The sequence below is a fragment of the Pezoporus flaviventris genome, unplaced genomic scaffold (genome assembly GCF_033815535.1).
Source record: "Pezoporus flaviventris isolate CSIRO_AGI_PZ_B2104156 unplaced genomic scaffold, CSIRO_AGI_Pfla_v1 ptg000213l, whole genome shotgun sequence".
Lineage (NCBI taxonomy): Eukaryota > Metazoa > Chordata > Aves > Psittaciformes > Psittacidae > Pezoporus > Pezoporus flaviventris.
Window position 1 is genome coordinate 8,034,211 of NW_026892761.1, and position 18,053 is coordinate 8,052,263.

At 38.9% G+C, this 18,053-nt stretch overlaps 1 long non-coding RNA gene across 5 annotated transcripts in view; it reads right to left on the bottom strand.

Moving 5' to 3' along the window:
• LOC133262520 (uncharacterized) overlaps nucleotides 1–18,053 on the bottom strand; it is a 169,950-nt gene that overhangs the window by 136,575 nt on the left and 15,322 nt on the right. Inside the window, exon 3 of one of the 5 annotated variants that reach the window (XR_009741331.1) lies at nucleotides 16,933–17,911. The exons of the other annotated variants lie outside the window; for them this stretch is intronic. This is a non-coding gene — a long non-coding RNA (uncharacterized LOC133262520). Of the gene's footprint in view, nucleotides 1–16,932; nucleotides 17,912–18,053 lie in introns of those variants that run through there. 5 annotated transcript variants of the gene reach the window in all.

Here is an 18,053-nt window from a genome sequence, read left to right on the forward strand (position 1 = left end):
AAACAAGCTAGATGAGCTCTTGAGGCCCACCAGAAATTTCCACACGGTTTAGTTCTCACTTATTTCATTTTGTTACACCCAATGGTACCTAATGTTTTTCACTACACAGATTTACATAATACTCAAATAATACTGTCCTTACAAGATAGGAATTCCCATTTTTGATGCAAACTTCTCTCCCCTTGCTCCCCCTTGTGTTTCCACTTTTAAAGAAACCCAAACATTTCACTTTGAACCTTTGGCTGATCTGCCTATCCTAGACCCTCGCCTTATTGAGCAAGGTATTCCTACAAAAAAGTAGGAAGATTAGAATACTATTAAATAGGAAAACAGGCCCATACACACAGCTTGGCAGCCCCAAAATGATTAGATGAAAATCCTTGTTGTTAGAATTCTACACTTTCATGCTAGTTATTTCAGCACACTAGGGTGAAGTTTTCCAGTTCCTCCTGCCTTATACACATTAAGTCCTCCAAATTTTGTTTTCACCTTGGATATAGTAATTTCAAATTCTAAGCACCTTCTCTACTTATCCATGCTGTCTTTGGTCCCATCAACCTTTTTTGAAACCACAGGCACACTCATCTAATTTTGTTGCCATACTTATCTTTAATCTAGAAAGAAGCATTTTTGAATACTAAGAAACAATATTGAACAAAACAGCTTACACAGCTTAACATGGCATTCTTTGAAGCTGAGTATTTCCCCCTCATAAATGCCAGCCTGTTCTTCTCTTGATATCTGCTGTCATTTTTTGACAGTAGACTAGGTTGATGTAGGCAATATACCACTGGCACAGGACATATGCTCTGAAATGAGGACTAGAGGTGGACATAACTCCTACTACTCATGTTCAAATTAGAAAAAGGATTAAACCCACCTCCCTTTTAGTCTGCTTATGTTATTTCATCTGGCAAAGCCTATACTGAAATTAATAATAGCTTTCCCATCTGCGAATAAAAGTATACTACTTAAGATTTTTGGCAGTGAACTGGCATTTTGTCATTTAATCATTTCACATCATTACACTGCAATATGCAATGTAATGATATGACACTCCTAAATGACAAACACTGGGTACCTCCTGTACTGGAAGAAATAACGTAATAGGAAGGAAATTATACACTTAAGGTTGCCACAGTTTCACTCCCACAAATTGGGATTAAAGTATAGAATAGTTGTAAGGAGAACCTCACCTACAGATGACCAAGCTAACCCCTAAGTATCCATTGACTTCAGACCCAGAAATACCAACCCTATGGCTTGGGTCTGATAAGGGTCAAGCATCCTAAAGCCATGCCAACATATTCATTACTTGACATACTGAGGGAGTTAATACCCAGGACTTCCCAGGGTCAGACAGGAAAGCCAAAACCTCCTTATCTTTCCGGCCCACTTGGTTTTAAGGATATATAAACCTTTAAGCATTTTTGAGAAATGCCTTCAGAGATCACTTGCCAAAGCCCGATTTGCCTCTATGGCGCAGTGGCAAGTAGGGTAAAACCAGGTAAAAGCCCACCAAAGCCACAGAAGGGCACTTGCTACTCACGCACTGCAAAGCCTTAGAGCATTTTCAAAGCAGGCCTTAAATGTTTAAGGCCCTTAAGGACCTCCAAGATCCTCAGAATTATTCTTTCCCACCCATTCTTCCTAATGGGTGGGAAATTCAAATCAATTCAAGTCACATAGGAGGACAGTAAGGAAGCTGTAAATAATGGTCTAAAATAAAATGTCACTAACACGCTGATAACCCCTCTTACTGCACATCACTTAATGTCGAAGTGCCACTTCCCATCTTTCCTTGAGCCTGTCAGAAATCTGCAACTAGATGAAGTTACCACCATGACACACACAAACAAGACCCCAAAGCACTGGCGTGGGTGAAATACAAAGCTCCGAGTTTACAGTTTTATCTGTGCAAGGGGGATCTTTTCATTCTAACCAGATACTGAGAACTCCAGTGCACTGTCACAACTACTGGTGCACCACATCTCCAAGGACTCAACCAGGCTCCTGTAGACACCAGAGGATCCTGCAGAAGTGGAGAGCTGGCAGGGAAAGCCAGAGTACATGGTACTCTGCTTGAGACTTGGCTACTAAGCAGTCTTCAAGACTACTGCACTAAATTTAATCTCCAAGAAATTCTGAAGGGGCTGTTTCAGACCCAGTTGATCCAGGTTCAGGTGCAAACATCTTTTTGCCTCCGCCATTCGCAGCCCCACCACCATGCCTGTCAGAAGACTAGAAGAACTGAGAAAGAGACAATAAAATTCTGAAGTGAAGAGCTCTTTAAATATTAGCTCAGCTGGTATTATCATACATTTTTCCAAGTTCAAACATGATAAAGTGATTTGAGAGTTTGCCAACTCCATATTCAGGGGAAACATGCAGAGAGAGGAGAATTGTTGATATCTTTGATGTAAGTTTTTTGTTTACTTTAAACAACAAGCTTCTTAAAACTCATTTCAGAAGCCATCAGAAAACACTGGAAATTACACAACAGCTTTAGGAGTAGAGTTGCAGGTGGCAAGATATTTATTTACCAGAAGAAGCTATCCATGAATGGATGAGTTATCCCAAAGAAATGGTTATTTTCTTTGCCATTTTACTCATGGAAAAAAAGCCCTATTGAATTTCTGCTATGCAGTCATTTATTATTCAGTGGCTGAGAGAGCTGGCTTTCACATTCTTCCCCACATCAGTAAGAAGTAACAATCCTTAAAAACAAATTCCTAAAGTGACAATGAACTTCTGGTTCCCACTATTTATTAAGCAGCCCTAAACATCTCTCTCTTCAGGACATGCTGCCACAGCAAAAGCACTTTAAAGACAGGCATCTGGCAAGTAGGGCACTTCTGAGGTGCCTTTACTTTGATGTGCACTTCCCCAACTCAGGTTGAGGTTTAGGGGGTCTAAGATAACCCAGTTCTTCCAGAACTGAAATCAGCTCTTGTAGAGGGGGCCATGATAAAAGCATGCCACAGCCCACAGTCAGCCCTTCCCACGGTATGCCGCAGCCTCTGCTTATTTCACACAGGATATTTTGCACTAGCATACATTGCAAGCCTGAATAATAGATGTAAAGACAAAGTGTTTCAGGGAGAAATCAGATTATTTGAATTTCACCACCTTCCTAAGTGCCCAGTAAAGATAACTCACTAAAAAAAAACCATGCTAATACACAAACATTCATTAAAACGTAATAATATAGATATAAGTTTACTTAATCCTGCTTCAGAGTGCCATAGAGAAAAAGCGATATTCATTACACTTGGCAAGAGCAAGAATGGTGAGTGGGAGCCAAAGCAGTCCTGGATGCTTGCTTGTTTCCTCATCTCTTTTTTTTTAAGTCTTCTTTATTTTCTTAAATCATTCTGTGCTGGCATATTCACTAAATGCAGAAAAGACAGAAGGTAATTACATATCATGACTCATTAACAGAAAAAAGGAAAAGTGGGAGCAAAAGCAATAGGTGGGTGGGGGTAAATTTACCACATAATGATTTAAAAGTTTTGGACTCCTGCACATGGGGGGGGGGGGGGGGGGGTGAGGAAGGAATTTTGTCATTCAGACTGTGAAATTCTAGGAGACTAAATGTCTACTTAGATTATTTCATCACATATTCATTAGGCCATCCCAGGGAAACTACTTATATTATTTGATGGGGTTTCAGTTCTTTTCTGGCACCCTGAAGAAGACAAAGAAGAATGGACAAATTGGAAAAAAAACATGAACAAAGGAAGTGGCAGGGAAAGAAAAGCAAAGATATCTTAGAAAAAAAAAACCCGAAACCCCACAGACCTATTGAGCTATGTCATGAAAATCCAAGGTCTAATTTCAGCCTCTGACACCGACTCCTCCTACAACCCCAGGCTTGTTGCTTATCGCCACTGGTCCTCATTTAGCCATCTGTAATGCCAACGCTGCCGTTTTCTGCTTGTTTGTCTTCCCTACACTACAAATAAATCAGGAGTTATGTTTTAACATGTTTCTTCTATAGCACCAAGCACATAAAAGAATTTATCCTCCGAGTCCACTAGACTGCAAAACAAATAAATATAAATAATGGTAAAAGTAAAGGAGAAAGAAAGCGAAGCACTTATGTGGAAAAGTCAGAAAACCTTTGTTTCATCCATAGTTACTGCCCATAAACTTTTCCCTTTAATAACTACTATGGGTTTGGGTGTCATGTCCTACCCCCCCAGTCATTTAAACTGTTAAGCTTGTTCCTTTTAGAAAATAGAATATATCCTCTTTTTTGGCTGTATCACAGCAGAGGATACTCTGCTTACTCCATTCAAATTTTAAAACATGGACTTAAAAACCCAGGAGAACAGAATAAATTTTCTGCTATTTTAAAGAATTAGAAAGTGCTGGGGAAAGACTGTACTTGGCTGGGAGCTGGTTTATTAAAAGGATGTTGCAGCTAGAGAGTGGAAAAAAATAGGACAAAGCATCCAGTGGGAGCCATTGTTCTCCTTAGGGCAGGCAGCAGAACTACACATCCAGTTTGGGAGGGAATGGTACATTCAGACTTATTCCAGCCAAGCGCAGGAGATAAAAACTAATCTATCCATCAAGTAGCCAAATCTGCCCTGTACAGCTGCATCTTCTTATTCAGCTGGTAGGACTGACAAATTCAGCACAGCTTAGCAGTAAATTTGCCATCAATAGAAAAGAATCAGTGCTAACACCTGGGCAAAGGCGTGTGACAGATGCCCTTTTGTTCAGCACACCAGTTTCTTACATAGGCAGCTTCTAAAGACAAGAAGATAAAAAGATCACAAGTATTTCAGATAAAGAGTCCAAATCTCCACAACCTGTGATGGATAAACTCCATAGATGGGCCTGGGAGGGGAACCTTACACATCACTAGCAATGGCCAACCTGTAGACATTAGTCAGGTGAAAGGTTTTAAAGGTTCAACCACAGTGCTCCTGCTGCTCATCTGCTGGCTTGCACCTACACAACCCAGCTATTCTGTTCAGAGAGAAACTATTTGAAAGACTCCTTTTTCGTCTGCATTTAGAAAACACTGACAGGATGGAGGTACCAAATACCAAGCATATGAAGGATGTGCATAAAAATGCAGAGGGTTTAAGCATTTTTTTAGCCAGTTATAGATGTTCTTACTAACCATAGCTATCCCAAACTCCCTTAAAAACAACAGTTTAGCTCATTATTATATTTTAACTTGGACAATTTGGTTTTACCCCAATAAGTCCTAAAATCTAGCAGAAGGGAACATAACACACACCTACCTCACCAGTGTAAAAATCCAGTCAGGCAGCAATAGTAGTAACAAAGAGACTGGTGATAGCAGAAGCTTGGAGAACCGATTTATTTCTTCTGTCCAAAACTAACTTTCTGTACTAGTTTCACTCTTTAATGAGCATAATACCAGCCCCCTCATTTAGGATGCATGATATAAGAGCACAACTTAAAGGGTGGTCCTCGAACAGCCAAAGCATCACTATCCCGAGAATATGGCATACAAGTCTCAATGCCTTTTTATAATATAAATCTGAGTTTATGGTCCCACCATGACTTTCTGAATATTAGTTCTTCACATTATCTGACAGTTGTTAGCATTTGACACATCATATCACAGCAGATTAAAGACTGCTTGCAAGTGCGTATAAGAAAAAACTACTAACCTCTAAAAGCCTCTGGCCAACAGATACATAGCTGTCAGAAATTTCCTTTAAAAAAATAAAAATCAAAATAAGTAAGCCCTCAACCAGACAAATAGGGATGAGAAGTCAGCATTTGTGACCCTTTGGTATAAGCCTCTTTGCTGTTACAATACAAAACATTAACTGCATTTTATAGGTCCTAACAATTTTCAGCTTTAATGCAGCCCAAGTCTGCATCAGATTCACAGTCACAGCATAACCAGCACTGCAATTCTCTCCAATTTAATACCAATAATCCCACATAGGAAAGAAATCATAACTCTTAACTATTATTTGCGATGACATCCGCCTTTTAACTTTAAGGAGTGTTCTTTAAACATTTCTAAAGTTTTCCTATTTCTTCCCTGTGCCTTGATACGAATTTGCCTGTCACCGAAGGCTGTACACAAAGAGCGACACAGACACTGAGCACAAAGATATCAGGAAGTGGTTTTCCTAGCAACAGTAATCATCTGAGAGATCCCAGAACATCCTTCCTATTCATGCAGCATTTTGTGTTTTGAATAGTGCTGACAGGTGAAGTGGATTCATAGTATTTAATACAAAAAATATTGCTGTGGATGGGTATGGCAGAAAAGCAAAAATATCCACACTATTCATGAACAGATGAATTCACTGTTTTCATAATGTTCCAGATTATTCACTAAGGCACAATTTCAAAAGCAAAGGCTTTCACCTTCCCACAGAATGAATAATCCAGTGTACTCTGCTGAAGCAGTCACCAGGTGGTTTTCCAATAGCAATTTTCTATCTTCAAATCCTACTTGCCCAGTCCAAACATCACCAGTGGGAGTTCTTCCATGCATTCAAACCTTCCCATCCAGCACTGGGATCTTCCACCTCGCTTCTTAATAGGTGAGTGCAGACCTGCAAGCTACTGCAGTGAGGCATGTCTTCCAGAGGGGCCTCAAGTTCTCTTTTCACATTCCAGATCCAGAAGATCAAATCTGTTGCTTTAGAAACTCCTGACAAGCTGGTGGTCTCTCATGTGCTGATCTTGGGTTTCTCTGTCACACAGCCCTATCCTTAAGTGACTGAATGGAGCTTAGAGACAGACATTACTTATTAAGGACTGGATACAGCTATCCTGAAAATACAACACATTAAAACCTCAAAATTCTTGTTGCCTTACAGGGCTTATCAGATCCCACAAAAACACTGGGATCGTGAATGATCATGAGCAAAAACCCAATGCAATTCTGTACCACTGCCCCCCCCCCCCCCAGTACAGGTTCAGCAATCACAGGGGTTTTGTTTCTTCAGCTTTTTGCCCCACCATTTTCATGAAACTTCAGTTCAGATTTCTGTTGTCTAACGGGAAAACAGCCCACATTTATTTTCTTCCTGGGCCACATATCTCAATGGTTCTTCTATTGCTTCTCCTTCCTTGCACTCAAAAACATGCCTTCCAGAGTTGTCTTCCCAATTCTATTGATTCAACAGCTGCATTCCAGCCTCCTTATGTGAACTTATTGAGCAGACACTATCTAGAACACTGTAAATCCTTTTCTTCCTGAAGGTCTTTCCAGTCTGTATAAGTGCAATGTATTAATTATTACTGTTCCCTCAAGAAAAGCATCCCGTCTCTTCAGAAACCTATCTAGTTCTTATCCTGGCCTTAACCTTCCTTGCACTTTGAGTCTTCTGGTTGTCAGTGTATTAAACTGCTTCCTCCCTACCTACACCTGCACCCCAGGATATATAATGGAAATGTCAACAAATTCTTGGCTATAGGCATGCCAGAGGATGGGACTTATTACCTGGACAATTTGTTACTGGTTCAGATTTTTATGCATTGAAAGTAATAATAAATTAAATTGAAAGGGATAAATTCAGAACAGATGTGAACAGGTATAACTAATGGCAGTGTCAGAGGAAATTAAACAGTGACAAACAGTGGTGTAAATTACAATGTCAGTTTAAGCTGATTTTAAAGGGACATCAGCAAGGTAGCTTTCCTGGATTTGGCATTTGGAAAGTACAAGTTAGCTGCAATTGAATTACACAGGGTATTGGATTATAAATATGTGTGATAAGAGAAACTACTAATATAAAGTTGTAAGATAGCAGAAGATCAATCAGCTTCCTGCTGTTTTCTGCCTTTATGTTGGATCTTTTTTCTCTATTTGCCCTCTGTCTTCTGCAGTTGCTTAAGTTGATACAAAGAGGATATAAAGTGCTACTGTTCCAGTAAAATTTGCACACTTGCTTTATACTACTGCTAAGCCTCGTGCATGACATGCTGTACATCCTTGTACCTAAAAATGGAACACTCAAAAGGCCTTTTAACTTCCCCTCTCGAGAGAGAAGGTTCTTCCCCCTCCCTAAAAAAAAGTATCTTTATGTTTTTAATGAAAATATTTTGAAGATGTACCCCACAAAAGTTATATTAAAATTATTGAATCACAAGTATTTTGTAACCTTCTAGAAATATCCATTGATATTTAAAAACCCAAATCCTTCATGGCTTCAAAAATGGCAAGGAAAGTAATGCTATATTCCAACCAAATCTGCTCCCTGCATCTCGCAAACAGCTTGCGTATCTATAATGAGCTACAATAAATCTTTAGATTGAAGCACTAATTAACTTTGGAGTTGCTTGTCTCTCATTATGAATCTAAGTTTCATGAAATTAGCCAGTCTCCACTAACTGTCCCATATACTTTTTTTTTTTCCTCTCTCAAATGAGGCAGCATTAAATAACTTTCTTTTCAAGGACAAGAAAGACATATACAGACAGCCAAATTCATTACTGCTGTAAGCATGCTCCTCTCCAATATGCCTGTGGTGTATTTGGCCTTAAAACTGTGAGGAAAAGGTGACTTACAGCATTCAGACATTTGTGGAGTCAGAGCTCTGCTGAAACTCTGGAACAAGCAAGCCATCCAATTTTGCGTACTGCAGTAATTAATTAGTCACCATTTTCTTTACAAGTGGGAAATAACATTATACTGTACTTTTAGGAGATTGAAGCTAATGTGAAACAATCCTCCAACATCACAACCAATAAAAGCTCATGGAAATCCCTGTGCCATACCCTTTGGCTACTGACACAACACTATTGATACACAAATCAAGATTGACAGCTCTGGTAACAGATTCCTCTGAAACTGAGATTTAAACTAGGAAAAAAGCCACCTTTGCTAAAACCAGAACCAGCTTAGTCCAAGATGTGATGCTATAGAAAGAAGCTGGGAACAGGAAGCAGGGACAGAGGATCAGGTATTAAGCTCACTAGGACCCTGCAGTGAAAAAAAAAGCTTAAGGATCCTAATACGACAATGCACACAGGGGGGACCCAGCTCTTGCCTTTGAATATAGATTGCAGCTAAAATGAGTTCCAGCACTTTCAATAAGTAAATGTAAAATCATTGGTATTTTCAGAAGGCCCATATGAAGAGGAAAGTGTTGCTCGGTTGGTGCATGATCATCTTGATAACAGCGCTTATTCTTAAATTTATGAGATAATCTTACACTAGATTAGCCTACCACTAGCTCCAATATATGTATATATAAATATATATAATTATAACTTTGCTAAATGACAGCAGAAAGCAAGAAATAGCAGAATAGACTATAACTACTGCATTACTCCTCAATATATTGGTGAGAACTTATTGCCCTGCCATCCCATATCATCCATGCCCCAGTTCATTCCTACCTGACATGCAGATTGCCACCTGTGGGATGGCATTTCCTTGCAAGACTGGACTGTGCTTTCGGAAGAAGCAACTGCACACAGCTTAGAAGTATAAGCCTCTAATGCTTTTACACTTTTTGGGTGGAAGGGGGAATGCTCCTGGATTCACTGCAAAGCTAACAGCAATTATGTTTGTTTCCCTGTACCCTTCCAAATTAATATATTAAATCAGAGCATACAGTTTGAGAAGTGATTCTTCTGCCTCTGCCAGGATATCACAGTACAGACATTTACAAAGATCACACTCAAGATCAGAATGAGATTCTTCCTCTCATTAACAGAGGCCATACCAAGAATTAATTCTGCTGCTTTCTCCCCGGCATCATAACTATTACCCCAATTAAATTAGTGGTATTATAGTTACACAAATACCTGACAGTTTTTGAGTCCTTGAAGGGTAATGATTTTTAAGTTACATCTATAAACAAACCTTAAGAAAAAAACTCCAACTTTTTAATGTCATTTCTGCAACACATTGTTTGAGAAGCTAAGAAATAAGTCAAAGGAGTATCATCTGAATATCACATTTCTGATCAACAACCTTTGCAGAAGCCTGCCATGGTCAGCAGATAGATGGGTATATGCTTTAATTATTAAGCAAGTTGGCAAGAGCTGAAAGATAGTAACTTAGAAAAGTTTTCCTTTAATGAAATGGCTTGGGTCTAGTTGAGATTTCTTTGCTCAATATTTATTATTTGCCCTGTCTTCAGATGGAAACGATGAGTATTTTGATAAATGGATTGAAATGCTTAGCTTTACAGTAGCTTCTGTATAAGTACCTGTGTCCTCCCCACTTGAAATGCTACATGACAGCTTCTTACACAAGTATTTCTCTGTAAATCAAAGAAATAACACTAGACTTCTCACACAACTAGTTCACTTGAGCGATTACTTCCCCCTCATTAGCAAAAGTCTAGCCCCAGTAGTAAAAGCAAAATTGATTATCTAAAGGTAGTCAAAAGCATACAAGCCCTTCCTTTCTTCTTTTTCTCTTCCCTCATCGCCAAGTTTTAATGTAAAAATAAAATCAAACCATTCTAATCACATCATTTCCAACGTGTATACAGGACAAAACTGCTGCACAAAAGACTATAGAGAAAAGGGTCTGTGCCTTAACATATGAAGCATGTCCTCACAGCTCAAGTCACTGAGATTTCAGTACATAAATTGCCCAGATCTCAGAAAAACAAACCACTGCCACAGAGCATATTTCTAACTATTCTACTCTATTAGCTCCTGGAGGCCCAGTAGAGTAAAAATAAGCAAGAGCAGCAACATGTATTTATAAACCAACCTGTGGAATGGAATATATCTGTTAAATAGAGAGCAGCAGGCTCTCCTGCACACTACACAATCTTCTGTTTTCACAAGAGTCCATTTCCTCAGCAGATACAGTCCTGTATAAAGTCCGTCTCTCTCATTTCTTTAAGTTCAGAGATTCAGAGAAATAAATAGCTGAGATACTTAGCATAAAGCAAGCAGAGGGGAGAAAAAAAAAAGAAAAATCAGCTGCATGAACTTGGAAGCAAGCTCCACTGGCACCATTGCTTTTAGCAAGATGCTATCTGACATCTTTTGGCTGAACAAGTCCCTTTTGTGGGGAGGATTGTACAGCAAATATTTCTGAGTAGCATAATGTTTGTTGGATATTGCTCTGTTAGGGCAGCTTGTGTTTTCACTCTATTCTGCTTTTGTATGCGAGGGTGTGGAATTTGTTAATCTAAATAAAACTCAAAATAGACAGCATGGCTTAAAGAGCTGCTGACGCCTGGTGGGAAATTTTGAAAGAGTTCTCTGTTCGAAAGCAATCCTCTGCATGAGTCTATCTCTAAGCTTTTCTTCCCTCTCAATCTGCAGAAGAAGCAGCTTCCAAGAAGTGGATTTGGCTGTTTAACACAAACACAAACTACTTTCAGTCCAATTTGACCCACTAACTTTGCTTTACAAGTGTTTACATCCATCTGCCACTTATTGACACACAAGCCTCTGTCTCAGAGAAGATACAGATATAAGGATGCAATATCCTTGTATTCTTAATTGCAATTAGTTATTCCTCAAGCCACAGACAGAATGCTGAATGACTCTCTTTCTGCTCTCAGCATTTCTGGGCAAAACCCCACACCAATTACCTGTTCAAACTGCTCTCCCCGACTTGCAGCCCCATCACTACCTTAGCTTCCAGCAGGTTGCACTGTCATAGATAAAAAGTACAAAGTAACAAAGCTTTGTTAAATTTAGAATAATTCAGTTTGAGATTTGCATTTTTTGATTTGAAGTTAAAAGTTTGGTGTTTAAGCAAACATCCAAGCTAGCATCTACAAGTTATCAATGACTACTGAGAAACACCCCAAAAAACCATTGCACACACTCAAGCTGACTGAAGTCACAAATCCTTCACCAGTATTCATGAGGAAATTCAGTCCACAGCAGCTGAGTTCTGCAGCAGAGCTACTTCAAGGTTTAGGAAATCTTTAGATAGGTTAGTCTGAGTTTAACTGAACTTTTTTAGTTAATGCAGCAAGTCTACATCTCATTTCTTCTTGGATCCAGCATCTCCCTTATGAGGAAAGACTGAGGGAGCTGGGTCTCTATAGTTTAGAGAAGAGGAGACTGAGGGGTGACCTTATTAGTGTATATAAATATATAAAGGGGGAGTGTCACGAGGATGAAGCCAGGCTTTACTCAGTGGCAAACAACAATAGGACAAGGGGTAGTGGGTACAAACTGGAACACAAGAGGTTCCACTTAAACTTGAGAAGAAACTTCTTCTCAGTGAGGGTGACTGAGAACACTGGAACAGGCTGCCCAGGGAAGTTGTGGAGTCTCCCTCCCTGGAGACATTCAAAACCCACCTGGACACATTCCTGTGTAACATTATCTAGGTGTTCCTGCTCCGGCAGGGGGATTGGACTAGATGATCTTTTGAGGTCCCTTCCGATCTCTAGCATACTGTGATACTGTGTGATACTGTGAAGGAAACCCCTCCAAGTTTTAATATATAATATTGGAATACAAGAATCTGAATAGTGTCCAAAATGTATCCCACCTGATGGCTCCAAGGCATGCAACCTTTTGGTAAGATCAGGGAAAAATAAAACTAGAGTTGCCAGGATCATTACCGGAAAGCCTACACTTCTGTGCATGACCCAATGTGTCCCGATTTGAAGCTCAAAAAGCAGTACAAAAATCACCATGCAACCCACATATTCATTGAATGTCGAAAGCAAATAAAACCACTTTTGTAGAATTTTTCCCTTTTAAATGTGAATACAGTAATCCACAGTTTCATTCTTAGATGGATTGTAGATATCTCCTCATTATTCATATCCAAAAGAAGCAAGCCTACCAATAATGCTTTGGCAAGTACTAAAGATAAATCAGAACAGATCGCTGCAGAATGAACCCATTCTGAATGATTTTTAATGTATTTATTTCCAGCATGTAGAGTTTAAGAGAAAGATGACGAATCTGGAAAGAGGATATATAAGGAGAGATACTTACCTGTGCTGGGTATTGTACTTCATATAGGTAAGTGATTACACATATCAGTTTCTGTTAATACTGAGCATCACCTCTGTACATCTGTGAGATTGGGGTATTTTGGGTTTGTTTACTTTTTAAAGCAAGAAGGAAAAGCTGAGCTAGATAATCTCACTAAAATGTAATTGGAACTGATTTAGACTGTTGTCCACAAATCAGGACAATCTACTGAGCACTAACTACTGGTTTTATATCAATTTAATTTTCACCCACTTCAACTTGTTGGACTAGCTCAGCAGAGGCATGAAATTTTGTAAGCTACCTAGTTCTGAAAGCCATTGCCTTTTGAACCCTGCCCACTTTTCTCACCTTTTGCAGAAAAGCCGCTCAGATAATCTGTATTAAAAGTGTGCAAACTTTTACTGCTGCCTGTGATTCCAAACTGCCTGAATCGAGGGTTTTGGGCCAATTCTCATCTTGTCTGTTCCTTCCTTATATCCCTGCAATTCAGCTGACTCTAGTGGACTGTTAGACTCAAACTGGTGTGAACTCAGGGTCCACAAATCCCTATTTTATGAACAGGTCTACAGAAGAAAAACTCTGTCACTATGAAAGCCTGTCCTGCCACTCACCAGATCGCAATTCCTTTCAGCTCTTCAGTCATAGACCTCATCCCCATCATAAAAACAGACTGAGGAGCTCTCTGTGAAGCTGATTGCAAGAACTGCCACTGTGAGAGCTTCCTTCAGTAGGAAGGATTAGAGCGTCCTGAAAATGTCAATCAGGTATCAAAGATACATGAAGATTGAAAAATAAAATGTACAATTTATAAAAATAAGTCTTTTGGAGACACACTTAAAGTACCTTGAAAGAAACTTGAGAAATACATCACCAAAACAAATACATTCTCTACTGTCCAAGTTCTTTACTGATCAAACTCCAAGCAATGCAAACAGTACAATAAATAAAACAGCTAAATCCTCACTAGCATCCAATTTCCATTTCCCATGACTAAGTGTCTCCTACAGCTGATGCACTTCAGCTCATATGAGCTCATATACCTCCCACTAACCAGGTGCCTTACATGTCAAGGGAAAGACATGACTATCACAATCAAGAACACACTGCTGCTGCTTGTAACAGGAGCTGCACCAGCCACCCAGCTAAGTCACCCTAGTAGTGCCTGCCTGTTGAGTTTTCTGTTGTTTGGGTTTTAATTCACTTTACTAAGATTGCTTTTCATTCACTTAGTGACAGGTAGTTATTTGTTTGCAGGGTTCCATTTGACATTTATTGTTAGTATAAAACACTAATAATAATAATTAGCGCCTTTTTAGAGTTGTCTGAGGTTTTAGTGCTGGTGCATTGTTAATATAAAACATCCCAATGCTTTGCTGTGTATAGGATAGTATGATAGTATTTAAATATAACAAAGGGGCTCATTATACTGAGTCCAGATTGCAGTATCTTTGAGCCTTCTGTTAGCAAGCCAAGACTTAACATCCTCTAAACTTGTCTGCAATATTAATACTTTCTGGAAAGGAGGAAAACACCCATCCAAAAAAAAAAAAACAAGCAACAAAAAACCACCACTATACAGACATATACCATTTTTATTCATGTAGAGTTTAAGAGTTAAAGTGATTACTCTGAGAGCCTCAAGGTACTCCAAGCATGCTTGTGCAGGCACAAGTCTTCTGTATGGGAATGGACCATTAAAAACCACTTCATAGTTACCCCACTTATTCTGTCACATCTCAGATAATCATTTTCGTAACATGACCAATGAGACTATGGACAGTACTTTCAGAGCACCTAATTAAACTGAACACTATCATGGATTCATATTAAGCACACTGTAGTACACAAGTTCTTTGGTTGGTTGGTTGCTCTTCAAGCTACTTAATGACAGCAGTTTTCTCAGTTTGCTATGTTATGTTGATATGTTGCAATGGTTACCTACTTCAGTGGGCACATTTTATTCTAGAGGGAACAAACTGAGGAAAAGTTCCCATATAGAGATGCAGTTTTTAAAATCAGGAATTATTTAAAACTTCAGAAAGTAAGATACAAGGTTTGGAATTACATGGTGTTCCAAGAGATGCTATACTGACAGCGGAAACAAGGCTAAAAGTCTGAGCCAGGCATTTGCCAATCACAACTAGATTGTTCTCATGTTTTTCTCTCCTGTAAGTTCACCTCTAATCATAGTTGAAAGTTTGAGTCAGTTCTTATTTCTGCTCTGTAAACTCAGGGATGATCTCATCTTTGTAGAGCTCTGGGTTTGGACAGATATTATTCCCAGGAAGATTCAGAAGTCAGATCTGTGCCAGCTAACATTGCACAAGTGAAGCCCAATTTACGACTGGAGGAAGAGCTCACCCTTTATCTTCTAATGGAGCCAGATTACAAAGAGAGAAAAGAAATAGGAAAACCTTGAATGAAAGGTCAAAAAATAGGTAGAGAGAAGGCAGAGTTGAGATTTAAGTAGCTCAACCCATAAAAGAGTCCCACACAATTATTACTTTGAAAAACAAACATGAAGAGCTGAGGCAAGTTTCAAGGAGTGCTTCAAGAACTCTTTTTGAGCAGAAAGTCTCACTAATGTGAAGGGAAGAAAGAAAAAATGCTCAGTTATTCTTTTATTTTCCTTTCTTTCAAGAGCTAACTCATTCTAACTCAAGGAAACAGCATTTATTATGACAAACTGAGTCTAGACAAGATATGTCAGATTCAGCTGCACTATATAGCTTAAGGTATACACATTTATACTACATATTGTAAGAAGAGACATATGAAACAAGAATTTCAATATTGAGCACTGCTAGATCTTCTAGGCTTCCTGCCTGAGCACATGTTTACATGAAGTACTTGTCTCTGTACTGTCTTGACAGCCACAAGGTTAACTACTCCCCTTTCCCATCTGTCCTTTCTTGAGGCCATTGGGCAACACTGACTTCCACATATCAAATTTATTCTTCATTCAAGGAGCTACATACCCAGCTGACATACCAAGCACTTACTGTATATAATTTCAGTACCTCCAATAATTGAATTCAATAAGCATTTTAAAAAGAAATTCCACTTTGTGCCAACTAAGACCTCTGAGCCAACAGCTTTTCTTTGGTTCTTACCCTGCCCATTCAAGCAAACAGTAGCTTGAGAAGGAAACGAGGAGTCGGGTGTTTTCAGTTGGTGTTTTGGCTCTTTGGATGGAGCAGCAAGAACTGCTAAAATCATTCTTCTAGCATGCATTTATTTTCCACCATATTTGGCAAGCAAATAAAGACAGCCTAAAGTATCCAAGAAAGTCAAATAATCCCCAAAGCTTGAAGGATGCATGAGCATAAAAAACCAATGTCTTGCAAACTGTAGCAACGATGGCATTGCTAGGAAGTGATCACAACAGGTACCATTAAAATATATTCCAGAGGAATATACATATAAAGTTATGTAAAAAAAAATATAAATAAAAAGGTCAGGCTGATTATTTTTTAACAAAGTATTTGAAATAGAGTGTTAAAAAAAAACCAACAAACCCCAACAACTTATGTTTAAAGTGAAAAGGAAACAAAGGGCAAAGCCTACATGGAATATTTGACTAAGAATTCAACTTGATTTCATTTCCTGAAAAACTATGAAGATGGACATTTTTACCTTAATTCTACTGTTCAAATGGGTGGAAAACGTGAAAAACTTGGTCAGCTTTAATTTTGGCCTAACAGGGTTGGGATGAAGCTTTGTTTTCTAAGATTCTGAACAGCCATATGAATCAGACCTCAGCAGAGAGAAATTCACATCTGTTATCGACAAGAACAGAAGCAAAGTCTTAGGAAAAAAAAACAAACAGATAAAGCCAAAATCTGCCGAAATCTGTTTTGATTCTATGACCCAGATACCAACAAGAAAATAACAAACAGTTGCTGTATGTTACACTTGGCTTTCTATTGCAGAGTTGAGCCTCAAATGACCCTGGAGCATCCATTTTCTGGATTATAAACTTTCTCAGAAAGCACCAGAAGTCAAGATGTTCCCACTAATGGCCTTGTCTTTAAAAAGAGTGTTTTACTGAGGGTGATCATTCTTATTTACAAATAGGCAATTTCCAAAATCATGTCTCTATTAAAAGAAATTAATATCATTACAAGTTGCAGGGATAAAAATAATTTCACCAAGTTAATTTCAACATCAACGACATGTTACTTCTATTACAGTATATATTAGAAAAAACTTTTGACAAAAAGAGTACTTTTCCAAGAATTCTCCTGTTTATAACATTTTTTTCCCCTGACAGGGTCTAAGTTTTTTGCTTTCTATCCCCTTTAAATTCAGCAAATTCCACAAAAATCCAAACTGGATTCTCCCCCCAGAAATTGAAGAATTGTGTCAAAAGTTTTTCTGACTCTTAATTGAAAGGTTTTCCCTCCTGAAGCTAGTACACTTCTGCGTCTTGGTTTCCTACAGCATTAGGAATTAACAATCCATCTGATGAGGTTTGTATCCCCAGCCCTATCTGACTTCACCTGATGGTGGGTGGGCTAGCCATCTGTTCAGGGGAAAGAAAAAATCCTGTGCTTCACTGCAGTTCCCTCCCTTTCCCCCCCTATTCAAGCTACAGCAAAACTGTTTCTTCAGTCTCTTGTCTCACCCATAAGTAGTTTCCACCATCCCGCACACATGATGTAATGCAGGACGACATGATTGATGCAGCCTGACCTGACATGTCATGACGCTGCTTGTCACATGTGGAACTCAGGAAGAACAAATAAAATAAGCAGCCTTGATGTGTTCATAATAACTGATGATTTTTCCTTTCTTCATTATCTCCAAGTTACTTGGGCATTTACTACATAGGTGTCGTTGCTAGTAAGCAAGCAAGTTACATGCTCTGAGACAATGATAACAGTTGGACCACAGTCACAGAAAACCTTTATACGGGCATTTTCTTCCCCAAGAAAAATTTTGACAGAGCAAAGACTGAAGGCTTAAATTACAGATTCACCTAATGTGAAGTGGGCTGCACATTTCAGCTCTCCTGTAAATTAGAGGATGAAAACATCTTGTCATGCCTCTTGAGACCAGTAGGTACCTGCAACAAAGTGCTAAAAGCCAAGCCAGTGCTAATGACTACCTCTACATTTCCTTTAAGTGGATGCTGGACTCTTTTCCTTCAGCGT